This window comes from Nipponia nippon, unplaced genomic scaffold (genome assembly GCF_047370975.1).
Source record: "Nipponia nippon isolate SJK-2023a ecotype South Korea unplaced genomic scaffold, ASM4737097v1 scaffold_16, whole genome shotgun sequence".
Lineage (NCBI taxonomy): Eukaryota > Metazoa > Chordata > Aves > Pelecaniformes > Threskiornithidae > Nipponia > Nipponia nippon.
Window position 1 is genome coordinate 6,281,903 of NW_028262332.1, and position 15,910 is coordinate 6,297,812.

The window sequence follows — 15,910 nt, forward strand, 5'->3', positions numbered from 1 at the left end:
ACCTTTGTTACTGCCGTGGGTCCGGCGGGGGCTTCTGCTTGCCCTTCGGCCGCCCCGGCCGTAGCGGCGCTGGGCCCCGGGGGGCACGAGTGGGAGGGCGCAGGGGCTGCCAGGAGCTAAGATGGCGCCGGAGGGGGGTGGGGGGGGCGACAAAGCCGAGCGCGGGGGGGGGGGGGGGCTGCGGCGGGAGCCGCGGGGCGGAGGGGAGGCGGGGGACGCGATGTTTTGAGGAGAAATCCGGTATTCGGCGGCTGGCGGCGCAAAAAACCCGCAGCGCTGCGCGGTGCAAGTTGTGTCCCCTGCGGGCGGCCGTCGCGGAGCGCCGCTGGCGGATGGCCTGGTGCGGCTCGGAAACAGGCCCGGGGCTCGGCTCCGGAGCCCTCAGCCCTGCGGGGAGGGATTATTAATACTGCTAGAAACATGGTTTTAAGTACGCCGCTTTGGGTAGGGCGTACGGCGTGTGCGTGCCGAGGAGATGGGGTAGGGGAGCCAACTTCAAGCGTGCGTGTGGAGCCTGGGGTGCGTCTTGGCTGCCTCGCTTTTAGCGCTGGCTCCCTCTGAGGAGGGGCCGATGGTAGCTTGGGCCGCGGGTGAATTACTGCCGAGCCTCGCCGAGGGCTCGCCGCACGCCAGCCGGGTTGCGGGAGCCGGGCAGCTCTCCTCCCGCGGCCAGGAGCGCCGGAGGGCTGTAGCTAACCTGGTCCAGCACCTGCCCCTCGGTGCGGGTACGGCCGGTCACCGCCGGGCTGCTTGCGTCTGCAGAAACATTTACCGGAGTCACAGCTTCCTTAGTGATTATTCCTAACAGGTATGACTGTGCTTACAGGGTTTTTTCTAATTGTAACTCCATTAGAACAACTTCATGATGAACGCACAGGCTAAATTTAGCCCTGGCATAAGCAGGCACGGATGCAGTAACTTCAGCGGAGTTATTCCTGCCGTTGCTGGGAAGGAGTTTGGCCTGTATGTAAAAATCAAGATTGCAGGATACAGAGTAGGCGCTTGTGAGAACGGACGTAGCGCCGCTTTAGCACATGTGAATCCATTTATGTCGGAGCCGAGTGCAACAGTTCTGAGGAATTTAAAGTACTGCACAAATAATAGTGGAATCAGAATCCCCAAAACTCATGATAAAGAACTATTATAGCCATTTTACAGATAGTGAAACTGAAGCAGAAAGAGGTTAAGTGGCACCTCCTTCAAAAGCAAGGGGAAAAAACAAAACAATGGAGCCTCCAGATTTCAAATCCTGTACTGTTACCGTGTATCTGCTGTGATTCTTCCCCTGGTTTGCGTGGGCCTTCATGATGCTCCACAGTACAGCTAAGAACATAAATGCATTCTTGGGTGGGACCGATGGTGCTTTTAGTCTCTCTCTGATTAGCACAGGAGTTAATCTGAATTTCCAGAGTTCAAGTTCAGCATCTCCTGCGGCGGGAGGTAGCTGCTCCGTGTGGAAGCTCTAACAGTGGCAGGAGGAGACGGCTTTCTAGTGGCGGGGTGCAAGCCTGACCGCTTTCTGCAGTCCACGTCTCTTGCAGGCAGGCCCCTGGCACCTCTCCTTTGGTCCCTGCCCTATGGCAGTGAATCATGGACTAGATGGAGCACCGGCTTGACCAAGAAGGGTATTTATTTTTTTATGTCCTTTTTTTGTGGTATGGCTTATTTTTTATCAGGTCAAACGTCAGGACGTAATTTACAATACTTAATGACCAAGTATACTCTGCTGTCCTTTTCTACCAATTTTAGCACAAGTGAAACATCTCAAACTCTTGAGATTTTCAACCAGGTGTCTGTAGCTGTGGGTTTGAAACTACTTTACCGTCTTTATATCTCATCCAGCTTTCTGTTTCCACCTCGTTTTACACATCCATTTACAAAGCGGCTTTAAAAGACATACGAGTATTGGAAACAATGTACTGGTTTTGTCACAGCAGGATTCCAGTCCCTTCTCTGGAGAAAATAGTTGGTGTTCTGCCTCAGTGTATTCATTCACGAACTAGACTGCTAGGTCATAAAACAGTGCGCTGCTGCTAGTATTGGTGGAATCCTAGTATAGCACTTACTGAGAAATGCTTATTTTTTTTAAGAGATCAACTTGAAGATGCAAAACAGTGACAAGATAATATCCCTTAATAAATTGTGAAATAAGAGTGAACTAAAATATATTTTCTATTCCAGTTCAACAGCCCTATTAAAAGTGCATAAAGCAATCATTGTTGGATGAGTTTTTCTACTGCAAATAGCTAAATGCAGGAAGTAGGGGGATTTTTTTAATCTCAATTTACTTTATGTTGAATAACTGATACTAAATATTTGAACCCAATAGAAGAGTGGGCTCTTAAGAGGTTCTTAATGTTTAAGATTTATCATCTATAAATAGATCTTCTTAAGTCATCACTACATTATCTTTAATTGGTATGATTAGAACTGCCAAGGAATATTACTGTTTGGTAGCAGAGTAAATATTACAAGTGTGAATTTATATACAGTCTGCATCGTAGTAAAAATGCTAAGTGCAGACTGCAATTTAAAATCTTCAAATAACTTGTCGGAGGGAATTTAAGGAGAAAAGTTTGTGCTTTTTGAGATGGCGAAGTGAGATAAGAAAACTGGAATTTGAATATGTGAAACGGATCAAAAATAAATCAACAATTTTTTCAGCAAGTAATATGCAAAGTTCCTGCAAATGCAGTGCATGTTCCCCGTAACATGGTGCATGTCTGGACTTTTTCTTCCCTGAGGATGAGAAAGGAGCAAACAGTTCCAGAAGATGACTGTTCTAAGTAATTGCAGCTTAATCCTTCTTTATTCCAGTATCTCTGATTTGCTGGGGTTTCAATATATCAACAGTATTTCAATAAATCATATCTTGATTTTTCTTTCTGGCATGGCAGTATTGGATACATAGATATTCTTGTCTTGACATAGTAGCACTACACTGGAAATAAGGTAAAATCAGGGATAACTGGGGGAGGGTCGTTACTAGCCTGAGGCTAGTAAGTCTCTCTAAAGTGGCTGTTATTACTGCAGTGCTGATCTGCGCTTTCTCTTCTTTGTGTTTCGTGAGACAAAGTATTAATAAGTTTTCACTTTCACATAATGGAGGAAATCAGCATCAGAAAACAACCAAGAACAAGAGGAGATTGAGGTAAAGAGAAAGCAGTGTGGGAAGAAGCACTGGGGGAGAGAGTATCAGGAAAAAGAATGAGATACGACAACAAGCGTGCACGCGGGGGGTACGATTTCTACGACCTGGAGCAAAACGACTATTCTAAGCTGTATCTCAGTAAAAATTCACCCACTAGTGGGTGCAGTAGGTGCCCTCTATTTGTGATAAATGAAACAACTGAGTTCTGTTGAGGCTCCAGACTGCCAAAACGGCAGTCTCTACCCAAAATAGAGATGCATAACTGAGCCTTCCCCTTTTACACCTTCCCCCCCATTCCCCCCACCCCCGTCAGATGCAAGTAAGGATGAAGCAAACAGCGTGCGTAGTTCAAACAGGAATGGAGTCTCCGGCCATGAGACAGAGCTCTTGGGGCTTAGATTGGCAGTGAGGGGCTTGACATGGGACCCAAGGCACTGCCTTTCACTGACTGATGGCTCTGTTCGGAGGAACAGAACTTTACATACTCTCATTTATTAAGAGAAAAAAATAACACAGCCAAACAACAAAACTCTTCAAACAATAAAAAGGGTTTGTATCAAAGAATTGTCACTCCAGAACCTACTTGTCTCCCCAACCAGTATAACCAGCAAGACCTCATTCTGTTTCCCTGATGGTTCATTTCAAACCTGTGCCCTACTGCATTGCCTAGCATGCCAAATTTGGTTTGGATGAGGTCTGGGTACCTGACTGTATTGCCTTCGAATTAACCCAAGTACGCAATATAGAGCTCGAACTGGCTTTATGCTGACATTTTGTGCTTGTTATTTGGGTACAGACAATGCCTGAGCAGTTACTCCTACACTGTTTAGCTTTGAACTAGATCTTGAGTGTCATTTGCCTCAGAGCGAGGTGGTTTGCTCTGGAAGTTAGTCCCACTGAGGCTCAGAGGTTTGCGTTAAATGGAAATATCCCTAGAGAAAAATCATCGAGATGCTACCCGCAAGGCAAATTACCGGAAAGCCCCTGACATCTGCAGCCTTCTTTAAAAGGACACCTCTTTAGTTTCACCGGTAGTCTGGTGTAGCTCGTTCCTGGAAGTTTTTTAGCGACAGCAGCACCCTCTCGCACAACTGTAGGCGGTGATTTTTGGAGTTCAGATGCAAGACCAAGTAGTAATGAGTTGACTGAAGTCTCTTTTATCTGTAGGGTTATCTGTGATACTCCTCATCTCATGCTTGGAACATACCACAAGCATTTATTTTACCCTTGCCAAAGCTCTGCAAGGCAGAGAACTGCTGGTGCTGTTTTTTGACGGGGAAAATTTCAGGTGTAAGGGTTAGATGACTTGCCAAATCGTGCTGGGAACTTGTGGCAGAAGAAAGAACAGGACCCAAGTTCCTAAATTGCAGAGCAGTGTTTCAACCATATCCGATAACGTATTTTGTGGATGCATTGCTAATGTACGCATCTTATTTCTTTCTGTTAGAGATGTGTCATTTTAAATCATGAGGTATTCGCACATTCACTAAACCTGAAGGAAAGAAAGGTCACCACAAGTGTTCAGTGTTGGGAACGCAGCGTCCGCGTAGCCAGCCAGGTGCTCGGTAGCTTAATGAGGGTTCAGGTCCTTGCGTGGACTCAGTGCGGTACCTCGAGCTGTGTGAATCCTCCAGCTACTTCTTCTCCAGTGCCATTTGTAAAGTGCTCGTGCATTTTCTCTCATTTCTGACCTCCTTTTCCCTGTTCCCCCTCCCAAATGTCCCTGCAAATGCTCTGCCCTTTTTTGCTCTGAAAACCATACTTGGAATTGAGGCAGAAAACACATTGCCTCACCTCTGAAGTTCTGTTACACCTAGAGACATGATGCATTATGAAACGAATCCATCTCCAGTAAAATCATACATCTATTGTGCTTTGTAGGATTAGAGTTGGGGGGGTCCTTATTAAATATTATGGGTATGATTTCTTGCATCGTACAGGTATTGCCTATCCCATATTCATTCCTTCACCGATACTAATAAGACAAAGATTTTAGTCAAGTGTCACCGCAATGGGAAGGAGCGCAGGGAGAGCTTGCTTTGTGGCAGGTGTCAGCAAGCTACCACCGCCGAGGCGCAAAGACACCACGCCGGCGGGCTTTGAGTGGCAAGCAAGAGCTGGCACGGGGCCAGGAGCCGTGGCATATCGAAAGAGGCATCTGTGAAAGGCTCGGGATCCCGGTTCCTGCCTGTCATGGTGCTCCGAACTCGGTGGCAGCTGGGAGCCTCTGCCTTGGACTGAGGCTTGATGCTGTCAACAGGGTGACTGGCAGTGTCTCTCTCCTTTTAGACGCAGCAGCCCCTGGTTCCTGCTGAGTTCATACCAGCATGCCCACCAGCTAATCTCAGAAATAAAAGTACAATCTGGCACGCCGCTCTTAAAAGGTAGCTGACCTTTTGCAGTGCTGGCAACATGGAAGAAAATGCTGAGATCCCTTAAATTAATCCCACAGTCGGTAACCATGCATGGCTAAAAATTATTTCTGTTCTGCGCATCACTTTGTTAACTCAGGCTACGTCTACACTATCTCAAACAGTTGTTGGAATTTTAATTGGTACATATAAAGCAGCCTGGCTATCACAAAAAGCATTGCGGACAGGTAGTATTCATCTGACTAGAACTGGCTGTCCTTTGCAGAAGTGTTGTTTCAAAAAAAGACATTCAGAAATAAGTAGTTACATTCCACTCAGTACCATCAGATTTATACTTACATAAAGCAAGCAGAATTTGCATGATAGTTTTTGATAGCTCTTCAGAAATCTATATATTTACTTAATTTCAAGCACGCTACTTTCATTTCTCATACATGATTTCTATGGACACTGAATGATCAATAAATACATCGTAGCTTTACTGGGGTACAGATATATAATTTAAGAGTGGAGAATAAAATACTGTTGCTACCATGATGTGAGCTAATACAGTAGGAAAGACAGATTTGCAAGGACTCCTTTTATCGATATAAATTTCACCTCCATTTAGAGAGTTTGCGTACTGTCAGTTTAGCTCGACCTGCAAAATCAGCTTACGCTTAGTGTGAAAGCCACTTCTGAAACGGCAAATAAAAATATCCCAGCTTGATTGGTCTGTTATCCCAAGTATAACAAGGATCCCAAAGGATCCTGGAGCATATTATACAAACACAGACAGAGGTAACTTTACAAAATTACGCACTGCAGAAAGATTATCATCTTCTCAAAAGCACGTGGAAGATTAAGGGAGGCAGGATATCTTGTACAGACAAATTGGATATGTCAGTGTGAGTGTTTCGACTGCCGCAGAAAATGCCAAGTGATTTGTAATGATCGCTTTCTTTTTATCGCCTCTATTAGATGGCACCTTTATCTTTTAGGAGAATGACAGGATAGTAGTCTGGTACTCAGAAATAACAGAATGAACCACCAATATAGCCGGTTTGTGTCGCTCCTTTCTTTAGTGTGTATGTAGGGTTCCCCACACAAGTACCGACGCCCGTCTAACTTAAAAAAAAGAGTGAAAACATGACAAAACAGGGCTTAAGAAGGCATGAATGTGGCGCTCTGTGGCGAAATGTAAAAGACAATTGCACCAATTACATGCTGGTTTTGGAACTCCATGTAGCCAAAGTCTATTGAAATATATATTTGTAAGCGGGAGTGGTGGGGCGGGAGGATGCACTGGAATGAGGCCTGGAGCTGAAATGCTGTCGTAAAGGCAGGAGGAGGAGGGAGAGCTATAAACTGGCTGCTATCCTCAAATTTAAAAAAAGGCCCGGAAACATTTTAATGCCAAATTATGTGACACCTTTCATTCCTGTTCTTCTTTTGTCCTTAGTTTTCCATTTAATTGATTCAACCTTTTCCTATTTATGCTACCCATTGTGGAAGCTGGGTTGACTAAAGGCGTTTCTATCTTGCTCTATTCCAGCCCGACAAACTCCTGCTTATGCAACAGCTTATACCTTTAATAACACCAGTATAACTGCATCAGTACTTAAAAAAAAAAAAAAAAAAGATTTCTTAGCATCAACAAGGCCCGAGAGAACTTGCTGCAGCGCTGGGATGTGACAGGAGGCAATTTATAAGGAATTAACTCTGACAGTCACTTTATACAGCTGATTTTCAAAGATCTAGGCACTAAAGATGTGTTAATGAGGGTACCGAGGCTTCATAATTAATTATATTAGCATCTCTTTGTTACTCTCTACAACAGTAGTGCCTGGTTGACATTTCAATAGGAGTCTGGTAGTACTCTTTGTTATTATTATCCAGGAGTACAGTTATACCTTAGCTCCCAGAGGGCAACGTTGCATGTAAATGCCTCTGTGAATTGCAAGGGCCTTTGGATCTCAGTAAAAGCCCTTGAAGGAGACCCTGCTGGATACTGAATGGATGTCAGGAAAATTTCGCTAGTCTGGAGTCTCTCTTCAGATATGGACTCTCCTCCCCTTTCATTTCTCCCTTCCTTTCCCTCCCCCCTTCCTTTCCACTGTGCTGGTCCTTCTCACAAGGCTTAACAGCAGCAACATCCAGCACTTTCTGAATGTTTAGTTCCAAACCTCTAAAGGAAGGAATATTGACCTGAACGAAACAGTGCACAAAGTAACCTGAAAACAGGGAGTATTTTCACATGCTTGAATTTTCAGTGCAATAAAACCAGTGCTGCCAGAAGGAATCCCAGAAGTGGTGAGTCAGATAATGGATGTACGACTGTGGTGGGAGGGAAATGGTCTCTACTTTGTTTTACCCCCCCGCCCCCCATTTGTAAAGGGAGATTAAATTATTTTCCAGTCATACCAAAGCAAAAACAAACCTGAAGTTTAAAGGTTATTTCCTTTGTGTGTTTCTGAGAGACGTTATTTTTGAATCTGAAAGGGGAAGGATGACTTTTTGTCAATGATCTCAAAGTACTACTCTGAAATCTTTTACAGTATCACCTGAAGTGGCAGGTCTGCTATTTTGTTTATTGATATATTCCACTTGCTTGTGTTAATTTAAAGAAATCTTACCAAAAAAATATTGCTGTTTTTTGACACCAGTTACAACTGCAACCTTGTCATGGTTAGGCTCAGTTAAGGGCACGGTTTGACAGACACCTCTTCTAAGCAAGCAAGGCTTATGCGATATGTTCCTTACCCTCTCCTTGTTAGTTCCTGCCTTCACGGGACCCTCTTTCTTGTAACGTTGTTCGTGCATCTGCACCAGGGAGCCAGGTCAGAGTACTAGTCTGAGTTAAAAATAAATATTTTTTAATGGAGAATATTTCTAATTGAAATCAGTTTCCTGATTCAACTTAACATGGGGCTACACAAAAAAAACCTGCACTGGAACCATTCAGGACAGTGTGAAGGGGAAGAGGGGAGGAATGTGTGGCGGGGAATGCGTAAGTAGGAACTTCTACCAAAAAAATAGTTTGTCAAGCTATGTCCTGAAGGACTTTACATTCTTCCAAGCCAGAACCACCTCTTTGCTTTGTGTTCAGATAGCACCTTGTGCAAAGGGATTTCAGTCGCAGAACTCTCAGGACTCTCAGAGCTATTGTAGTACCAAAAAATAATAAGCGTTCCTACAGACTGACACAATTAACCAAATTCCACTTGCAGATCTTCATTGTTGGCAACTCGTGCAGCATTTTATGGAGCTGAAGTTGGAGAGTAGTTCTATTCCCGAGTTCCGTCTCCAGCTCTAATGAGGAATAACGCTGAATAACTCTGGCATTCAGTTAACCTACCAATAAAAGAATTACTTTCTTCACAGAACTTTTTATATTTAACTAGATTTTTTTTTAATGAGCTTTGACATTCTCAGATGAAAAGAATGTGTACAATGTATTACTATAGCAAAAACTGTATATGACAGATACCTACATATTTTCCTCTTTGTTTCACCTTTTCTGTCACTATACTCCTACACAAGACTCAAGACACACTGCAAATGTTTGAATAATGCCAACTTAAATAATGTACTCACTCTTTGCTGAGCGATGTTGCGTATGTTTATTTTAATCTGATATTTTCTGGGTAGAAACAGAGGTTACTCCCCCTGAGAGTTCAAATATCGATAGTGCTCTACATAACAAGGGGAGTTTTTAATGATTCCCACAAAAACAGCTGCCACTTGATAACAAGACCAGGGCTGTGTCGTGGTTTAACCCCAGCCGGCAACTAAGCCCCACAGCCCCTCGCTCACTCCCCCCCGGTGGGATGGGGGAGAGAATTGGAAGGGTAAAAGTGAGAAAACTCCTGGGTTGAGATAAAGACAGTTTAATAGGTAAAGCAAAAGCCATGTGCACGAGCAAAGGAAACCACGGAATTCATTCCCTCCTTCCCATCGCAGGCAGGTGCTCAGCCATCCCCAGGAAAGCAGGGCGCCATCACGTGTAAAGGTTACTTGGGAAGACAAAATGCCATTGCTCCGAACGTCCCCCCCTTCCTTCTTCCCCCAGCTTTATGCGCTGAGCATGACGCCATACGGTGTGGGATGTCCCTTTGGGCAGCTGGGGTCAGCTGTCCCGGCCGTGTCCCCTCCCAGCTCCTTGTGCCCCCAGCCTGCTCGCTGCTGGGGGGGTGAGAGGCAGAAAAGGCCTGGACTCTGTGCAAGCGCTGCTCAGCGATAACTAAAATATCCCTGAATTATCAACACCGTTTCCAGCACAAATCCAAAACGCAGCCCCATACTAGCAACTGTGAAGAAAATTAACTCTACCCCAACCAAACCCAGCATAGGATGAAATACACATAGTGTAAAATTTTAGTCTCTACTGCTATTCCCAAGGGACCAAATCTTGAAGTGTTACTCAACTTTGCTTAGGATTCAGCAAGAGTTCTCCTGCTGTAGGACTGAGGAGATGATAAATAAGAGTTTCAGGCATTGGCCAGAGTTAAAATCCTGGAAAGCAAACGTTTATACATTTTCTTTGTGGAAAAGTTGGCTCCGTTTTAATTTTCCCATGAGTGGAGAAGAGGGAGAGGATCATCTGGAAGTCTCCTTGCAGGAGAACCCACAGAAGAACAAAGTAGAGTTTTTCCTAGTGCTCTACCCCTACCACTTAGTTATCCTAAAACTTCAATTCAGCATTCATATTAATCTATAATACTGTAACTTCCACGAATTTGTATCCATATCTATTGCGTCTCATCAGAAAGACTCTGTCTAGCACTAGAGCTTCTGCCCTCGCTGTGAGGAAATGACAGCCCTTCTTCAGACAGAGCACCGCTGAAGGAAATGGAAGACTAGTAGCTACTTCCCCTGTGAATTATTTCAGGGCCTTCTACATAAAAATTTGGCTGGCACGGCTATTCCAGAATAACTCCCAGTATAAATACTGCAGCATTCCAGTTTGAAAGCGTCTTTATTTGTGATTGATCATTCTACCTAGGAATACTTCTTGCAAGTGGTCAGTTTTTCCAGCAACTTCTGTTCAGAGCTTTCATTATGCAGGAGCGTATGTAGTAAAATAAAGCCTCAAACGTAAATACCAAGCCAACCACAACATGTATCATTTAATCACCAGATGATTCCAAATAAACATCTTGTTTTTCAGACATTTTCCATGTAACTGTAGCTTGTTTCTTGTGAAACTGTATTAAGCTTGGTTGAAGTCTTCCATTGCCTCAGCGCAGGATGGACTGGCTTTAATACTGTCCTGCGAAACTAATAATTGTGTATCCCTACGGATAGCTTTTGAACATCCACTGTCGTGAATGTATCAATGAAGTGTAAATACCTGCCCTTGTAACACCCTGCAGGGGTTGCAGGCAGTGAAGAGACACCTTTGCATACGCCAATACATGTTTTCAACCAAAGCTTTTGTACATTTCAGATCCCCTCTTGGACTGTGAACTCCTCAGGCGAGAGGAGATGGATATTCACATCTGGAAGTGGTAGTAGCACATCTGGACAAGAAATTTGCGTTTAGAAACTGCAATTCAGTAGTGCTGGATTTATAACAGCATCGATATATGTGTCTGTTGGCACAGTCGATCGGTAGTTAACAGTCACAGGGCTCCATCTAAGCCAAGGCACAGGACAACATCAATGTCTGAGATATAAAATCTGAATGAAAGTCAAGAAGGGCAGGAAACTCCTCCAATGAAATGTCTCTTTGGGCAGGGGCTCCTAATTTCACAATGCAGAATGTCATTTCAAGAGAATTTTCTAATAAACAACTTCCCCTAATATTCTGGAAGGCACAGATCAGTTCAGTTCCCTACAAAATTCACAACTGTACACCTTACGTGAAAAATACGAGCAAAACATTCTTAAGCGCCCACATATCTGAATAGCTTACGTCTCACGTTCAGCAGTGTCTCAGGTTTCATTGACTTTGAATTTCATTTCAGATTTTTAAGAATATTTTGACTGCCTCCTTGTCTCTAGTATCTGGGAACGAGCACAAGCCTTACAGGACCATCCAGCTCTTCATAGATTACAAGCGAGTGCTCTGATAAGTTAAAAATGTTGGTAGAGGAAAAAATAAAAATCAGGTTTAGTGACTATGTCTAATGGGAACTTTACCAAAAATAGTAAAAAAAAAAAAAAATCCAAATAGAATCACTGGATTTATTCAACTACATACTATTAGTTACTCCCTGTGTTGCTGAGCCACCATCCTGCTTCAAACGCAGTTATCAGCCCAGAAATATTTTCATCCGAGGGTTTAAACCGCAACAACTGTGAGGACACGTGGAAGATTCTTCCGTCATTATCTAACCATTCAGTTCTCATGTGAGTGCTGGACCGGGAAGGTCTGTGACTAGCAGAGATGGACAAGCAGTTGGAGGGGAGGTATTTGACTGTTTAACGTATGTGCCAAACTGTCTTTCTAGGGTCATGGAGACTCGGCGATTCCTGGGGGCTGTCAAACTGATTACATGCAGCAAACCAGCTGGTGTGTCTCTGCCTGCTGCTTAGAGTAAGCACTGATATGCCAGTCAGACTTTACTATCAAGTACAAGCTTATGTGTGCTTGAGACGTTGTGCAGCCTTCAACTCCCTGGTGTACTCAGTCATTTAAAAGCTTTCATATACTCTAAAAAATTTTGTCTTGCGCTCCAAGGGGGAATATTTGTTCCTAATACGGAGCCCAAGTCTGCAAGTTCTTTGTGGAAGACCAGGCTCCCAGCGTAGACGTGCAATTGTTAAGCAGTTGGTTGCATTTCAGCAGTGGTAGAATGATCCTTGTTTTATATTTCTCTACAACCATTTCTGTAAAGGCTGTGAGATTCTTTGGGATGGAAGGCTATAAAAACGTAAGTTGCTATTATTTATATTGACTTGCATGATTTTATGTATGCCCATTTTGCATTGCAGAAATACTTAGAAGGAAATGTACTCTTCTTTCTTTTTCACACATCATTACATTGTATTTGAGAGGATTTAGCACGTTTTCTGATTTCACTTGCCAAATCAGGGGTTCATGTTTAAAATTTATAGCTGACTTGACGTTCCAGAAACTAAGCGTGATTACCAGTTATGTCTCTGTCTCTTGTAGTAACATACCTAACTAAGGAAAGAAATACTGGGAGATCTGAACTTTTACATCAAGGAGCAAATATGAGATTATCTTTACAGAGAAGCTGTGTTTATTCAGTTCTCGAGAAAAACGTGCAGTTACTGCTACACTCTCTGTAAACCGTAAGGCCGTTAATCATTATCAGCTGCTGTCAAATCCCCCCTATATCCAAATATACGTAAAGGAAAACTAACGCAAATTTTCCTCATTCGTCTGACAAAGTCATCCGGAAGGCTGCAAAGATCTCACTCCCTTATTTGTCAACGCCAAAGTACTCATGCACCGAGTTCGAAAGATGCCACACACGGTATAGTTTTGCAACTCGAACCGTGCAACCTGAAGTTCCAACAAAAGCAGGAATACTAACTCTGTAATATGGAGTGAAAAGAGCTATTTGTGATATAGGCAGCATAGCTACTTGGACAGAATAGTTCAGGAAAAAATGTTACTGTTCTATTATATTTGATGTAACCAGAGCTGAGAAAGGTCTCACAAGGAGATGAGAGAAGGAGGACAGCATCTTCTCTAAATACATTCACACACCCCCTATATCATAGGATAATCGCTGTACATTTTAAGCCCTCAACAGTTATTCAAGGACTAAAACTGCCTTAGAGGTTAGTTACAGATAACAAAAAACTTTAGAAAGAAATGAAGGGAGGTAACTAAATATTTATCAATTAAACCTCTAAGTATTTATTATTTTTTCTTATAGTATCAGGGATATTAAACACAGTTACATATTAGGTCTAAGCATCTCATGTCATTTCTGAAAATCTTGTGTAACAGCAGGTAACTCATGTAACAACGAGGCTTTATACCACCTAAGTACCATTTTCCTTCCTTTGTAATGAAACTGTTCGGGGTACCTACACAGAGGAACGGTTTCAGACTGAGTTGAGTGTTGTGCTGCTACTTGCTTCTTCACAAACATTTGAGTCACATTCCTCCTGAGCGTACATGTTAACAATGCAGCAAGAACAAACAGTAAATCAATTCAGCTGCAAAAGCCGCTGGAGGTGCTCTGCTTTCATCTTTCCTAGAGCTCAACAACCATTCTAACTCCGTGGCTTAGCTTTACTACTTCATTTCTCTGCAAAGCAAGGAGGAGAGTGCAGAGAGGGCATCGTTCTGTGGATTGTTGTCAAATTCTCTGAGCCAAGCCCCAGAAACATGTAAGCACCTGTTGTTTTGAGACCTTTTATGAAACGTACCCAGAAGTCAGACCACATACATATATTCTATTAATGTATATATATAATGTACATATTAATATGTACTCTCTTTTCTTGTAGAATAGCTAGTCTTAAGGTAGGATAAACAGATCCTGGAAACGTTCTTAGCAGTACAGCAGTTAAATTTCACGATTACTTGACTTTAGATACATCAGCAGAACACCTTAATCGTGTACTTCAGGAACACCTAGTAATTTAGAGACTAAACAAGGGATTCTAGCAGGGAGCAGGCAGATGACGTTTGGATCATCATGTTCCTGCTTGGAACTGGCTTTCAAACATATGGCCCGTATTTTCAAACTGTGGACCTTCAAAGGCTAATCTAGAGAAAGACAATATAACAGTAAGTTACAGGTGAGAAAAAGAGGGAAAAAAACGCAAGCAGATACAACTGCATAGTAAAGACACTCAAGGGAAACAGAAGGAAGAAAACCAAGCCACAGACATGATCTTACCTTGTCTGGATGTGAAGATATCCGTATTAATTGATCTTGGGAGATGCAGACAGAGTACGAGAGAAGTTATCTCACTGTGATGGGCTTCAGGAAGGCCTTGAGACACCCCTCTTGGGAAGGATTTGATAATCCTGCCTTTATAAAGTTGCAATGCTTTGCTTACCTTTTGTGCCCAGCAGTTAAGAGAGCTCATTGCTGTACGTGAAAGCAGAGGACTCACGGATGGCAGCTCCTCTTGCCTGCCGTTTGCGTGGGGAAGCACGGTACAAATCGTGGACATGCCGCGGCAGTTGTGGGTGGCAATGGAGGCAAGGACGTAACTGGTGGGAAGTGACAGCTGGGAATACAAAAGAAAAAGCAACTGGGATTTGGAAGCAACAAGTGGGAGCAGGAATCAGAAAACTATAGAAAGGCCTCTGAGGAGGCAGGGACTCATCCAGGCCTTGTTGAATAAGTCCATTGGAAGGGCAAGGTGAAGAGGAGACGAAAAAGGAGACAAGCAGGGAGAATATGATAATACCGTGTGACTGGAAAGCAAACACAAAGGGCAAGTTCCTACTTCATCAAAGCTGTACTGAGCCTGATCTATATCGTAATATTCATCTGTGAATGATATGCTGCGTATTTTAATAGAAAAGAGTGGCTTAGCTGTTACTTTAAGAGTGAAACAGAGTTAGCTGTAGCTGTGAAGCTACGGGGAGCTCTTCCATGACAGGTGGACAGGAAAGGGACAAAAAGGGTTATTTTAAGTCTGCTTGCTCTTGCTGCAGTGGCAGGTGTGCTGGCAGGCGGCTGGGCTCCATGACCTTCTAGGGTTGTGCTCCCACAGTAACCGAGTGGGCTGGATGTGACTGACAGGGCCTCTGTGCCCGTAAAATGTTACCGTCTGAAGCCATTGCTCTGGGTCACGTTCCAGCTAAGGGAGGCAGTGCAGCGAGGTGGGGGTCGCCACGTCCCCCGAGCCAGGCAGGGCGGAAAGGCGACCTCACCTCACGCAGCTCCTCCAGGCGCAGGAGGTGCGGGGGCTGGTCCGGAGGGGCCGCCTCAGGCGGCGGGACGGCGCGGGACGGCAAGCCCTCGCGATGCCACCCCGCTCCCCCGGGCGGCCCTCGGCCACCCCCAGGCGAGGAGCGGGACGGGCCCCGTCGCCCATCGCGTCCCCGCGCGGGGCGGGGGCGGCCCTGAGGGGACGCGCGAGCCTCGAGCGCGGCGCCCACCGCCGCCGCGCGCGGCCACGTGCGCCAGCCCACGGCCGCGGCGCCCGCGCGCATGCGCCCCCCCCCCGCACACACACCTGCACGCGCCGCCGCCCTACTCCCCTCCCCCCCCCCGCCGCCCTTCTCCCGCCCCTCGCGCCGTCCGCGGTCCCGCGGCGCCGAGGCCCGCCCCCCGCCCCCCCCGAGGCCGCCGGGCGCGGCCAATGGGCGCCCGGCGTGGGGCGGGCGGCGGGGGCGGGGCTGGCGCGCGGCCTCTCTGCGGCTGCGCCCGGGCCGCCCGCGGCGAGGAGGCGGTGCCGGCGCCTGCGCGGAGCGGGGCGCTCGCGCTCTCCCGGGGAGGGGAGGGAAGCGCGCCTGCGC

General features: G+C 45.2%; 2 long non-coding RNA genes across 3 annotated transcripts; one reads left to right on the forward strand and one right to left on the reverse strand.

Moving 5' to 3' along the window:
* Positions 1–217: 217 nt before the first annotated feature.
* LOC148056226 (uncharacterized) lies at positions 218–12,691 on the forward strand. The gene is made up of 3 exons (XR_015703631.1): positions 218–11,856; positions 11,958–12,043; positions 12,623–12,691. It is a non-coding gene; the product is annotated as an uncharacterized LOC148056226 (long non-coding RNA).
* A 44-nt stretch (positions 12,692–12,735) lies between these two features.
* LOC148056227 (uncharacterized) lies at positions 12,736–15,616 on the reverse strand. 2 transcript variants are annotated; one of them, XR_015703630.1, is made up of 4 exons: positions 15,323–15,616; positions 14,554–14,670; positions 14,334–14,464; positions 12,736–14,200 (listed from the first exon to the last, which is right to left on the reverse strand). It is a non-coding gene; the product is annotated as an uncharacterized LOC148056227 (long non-coding RNA). The 2 variants fall into 2 exon arrangements; XR_015703629.1 differs by having other exon boundaries at positions 14,334–14,468.
* Between the last annotated feature and the right edge of the window lie 294 nt (positions 15,617–15,910).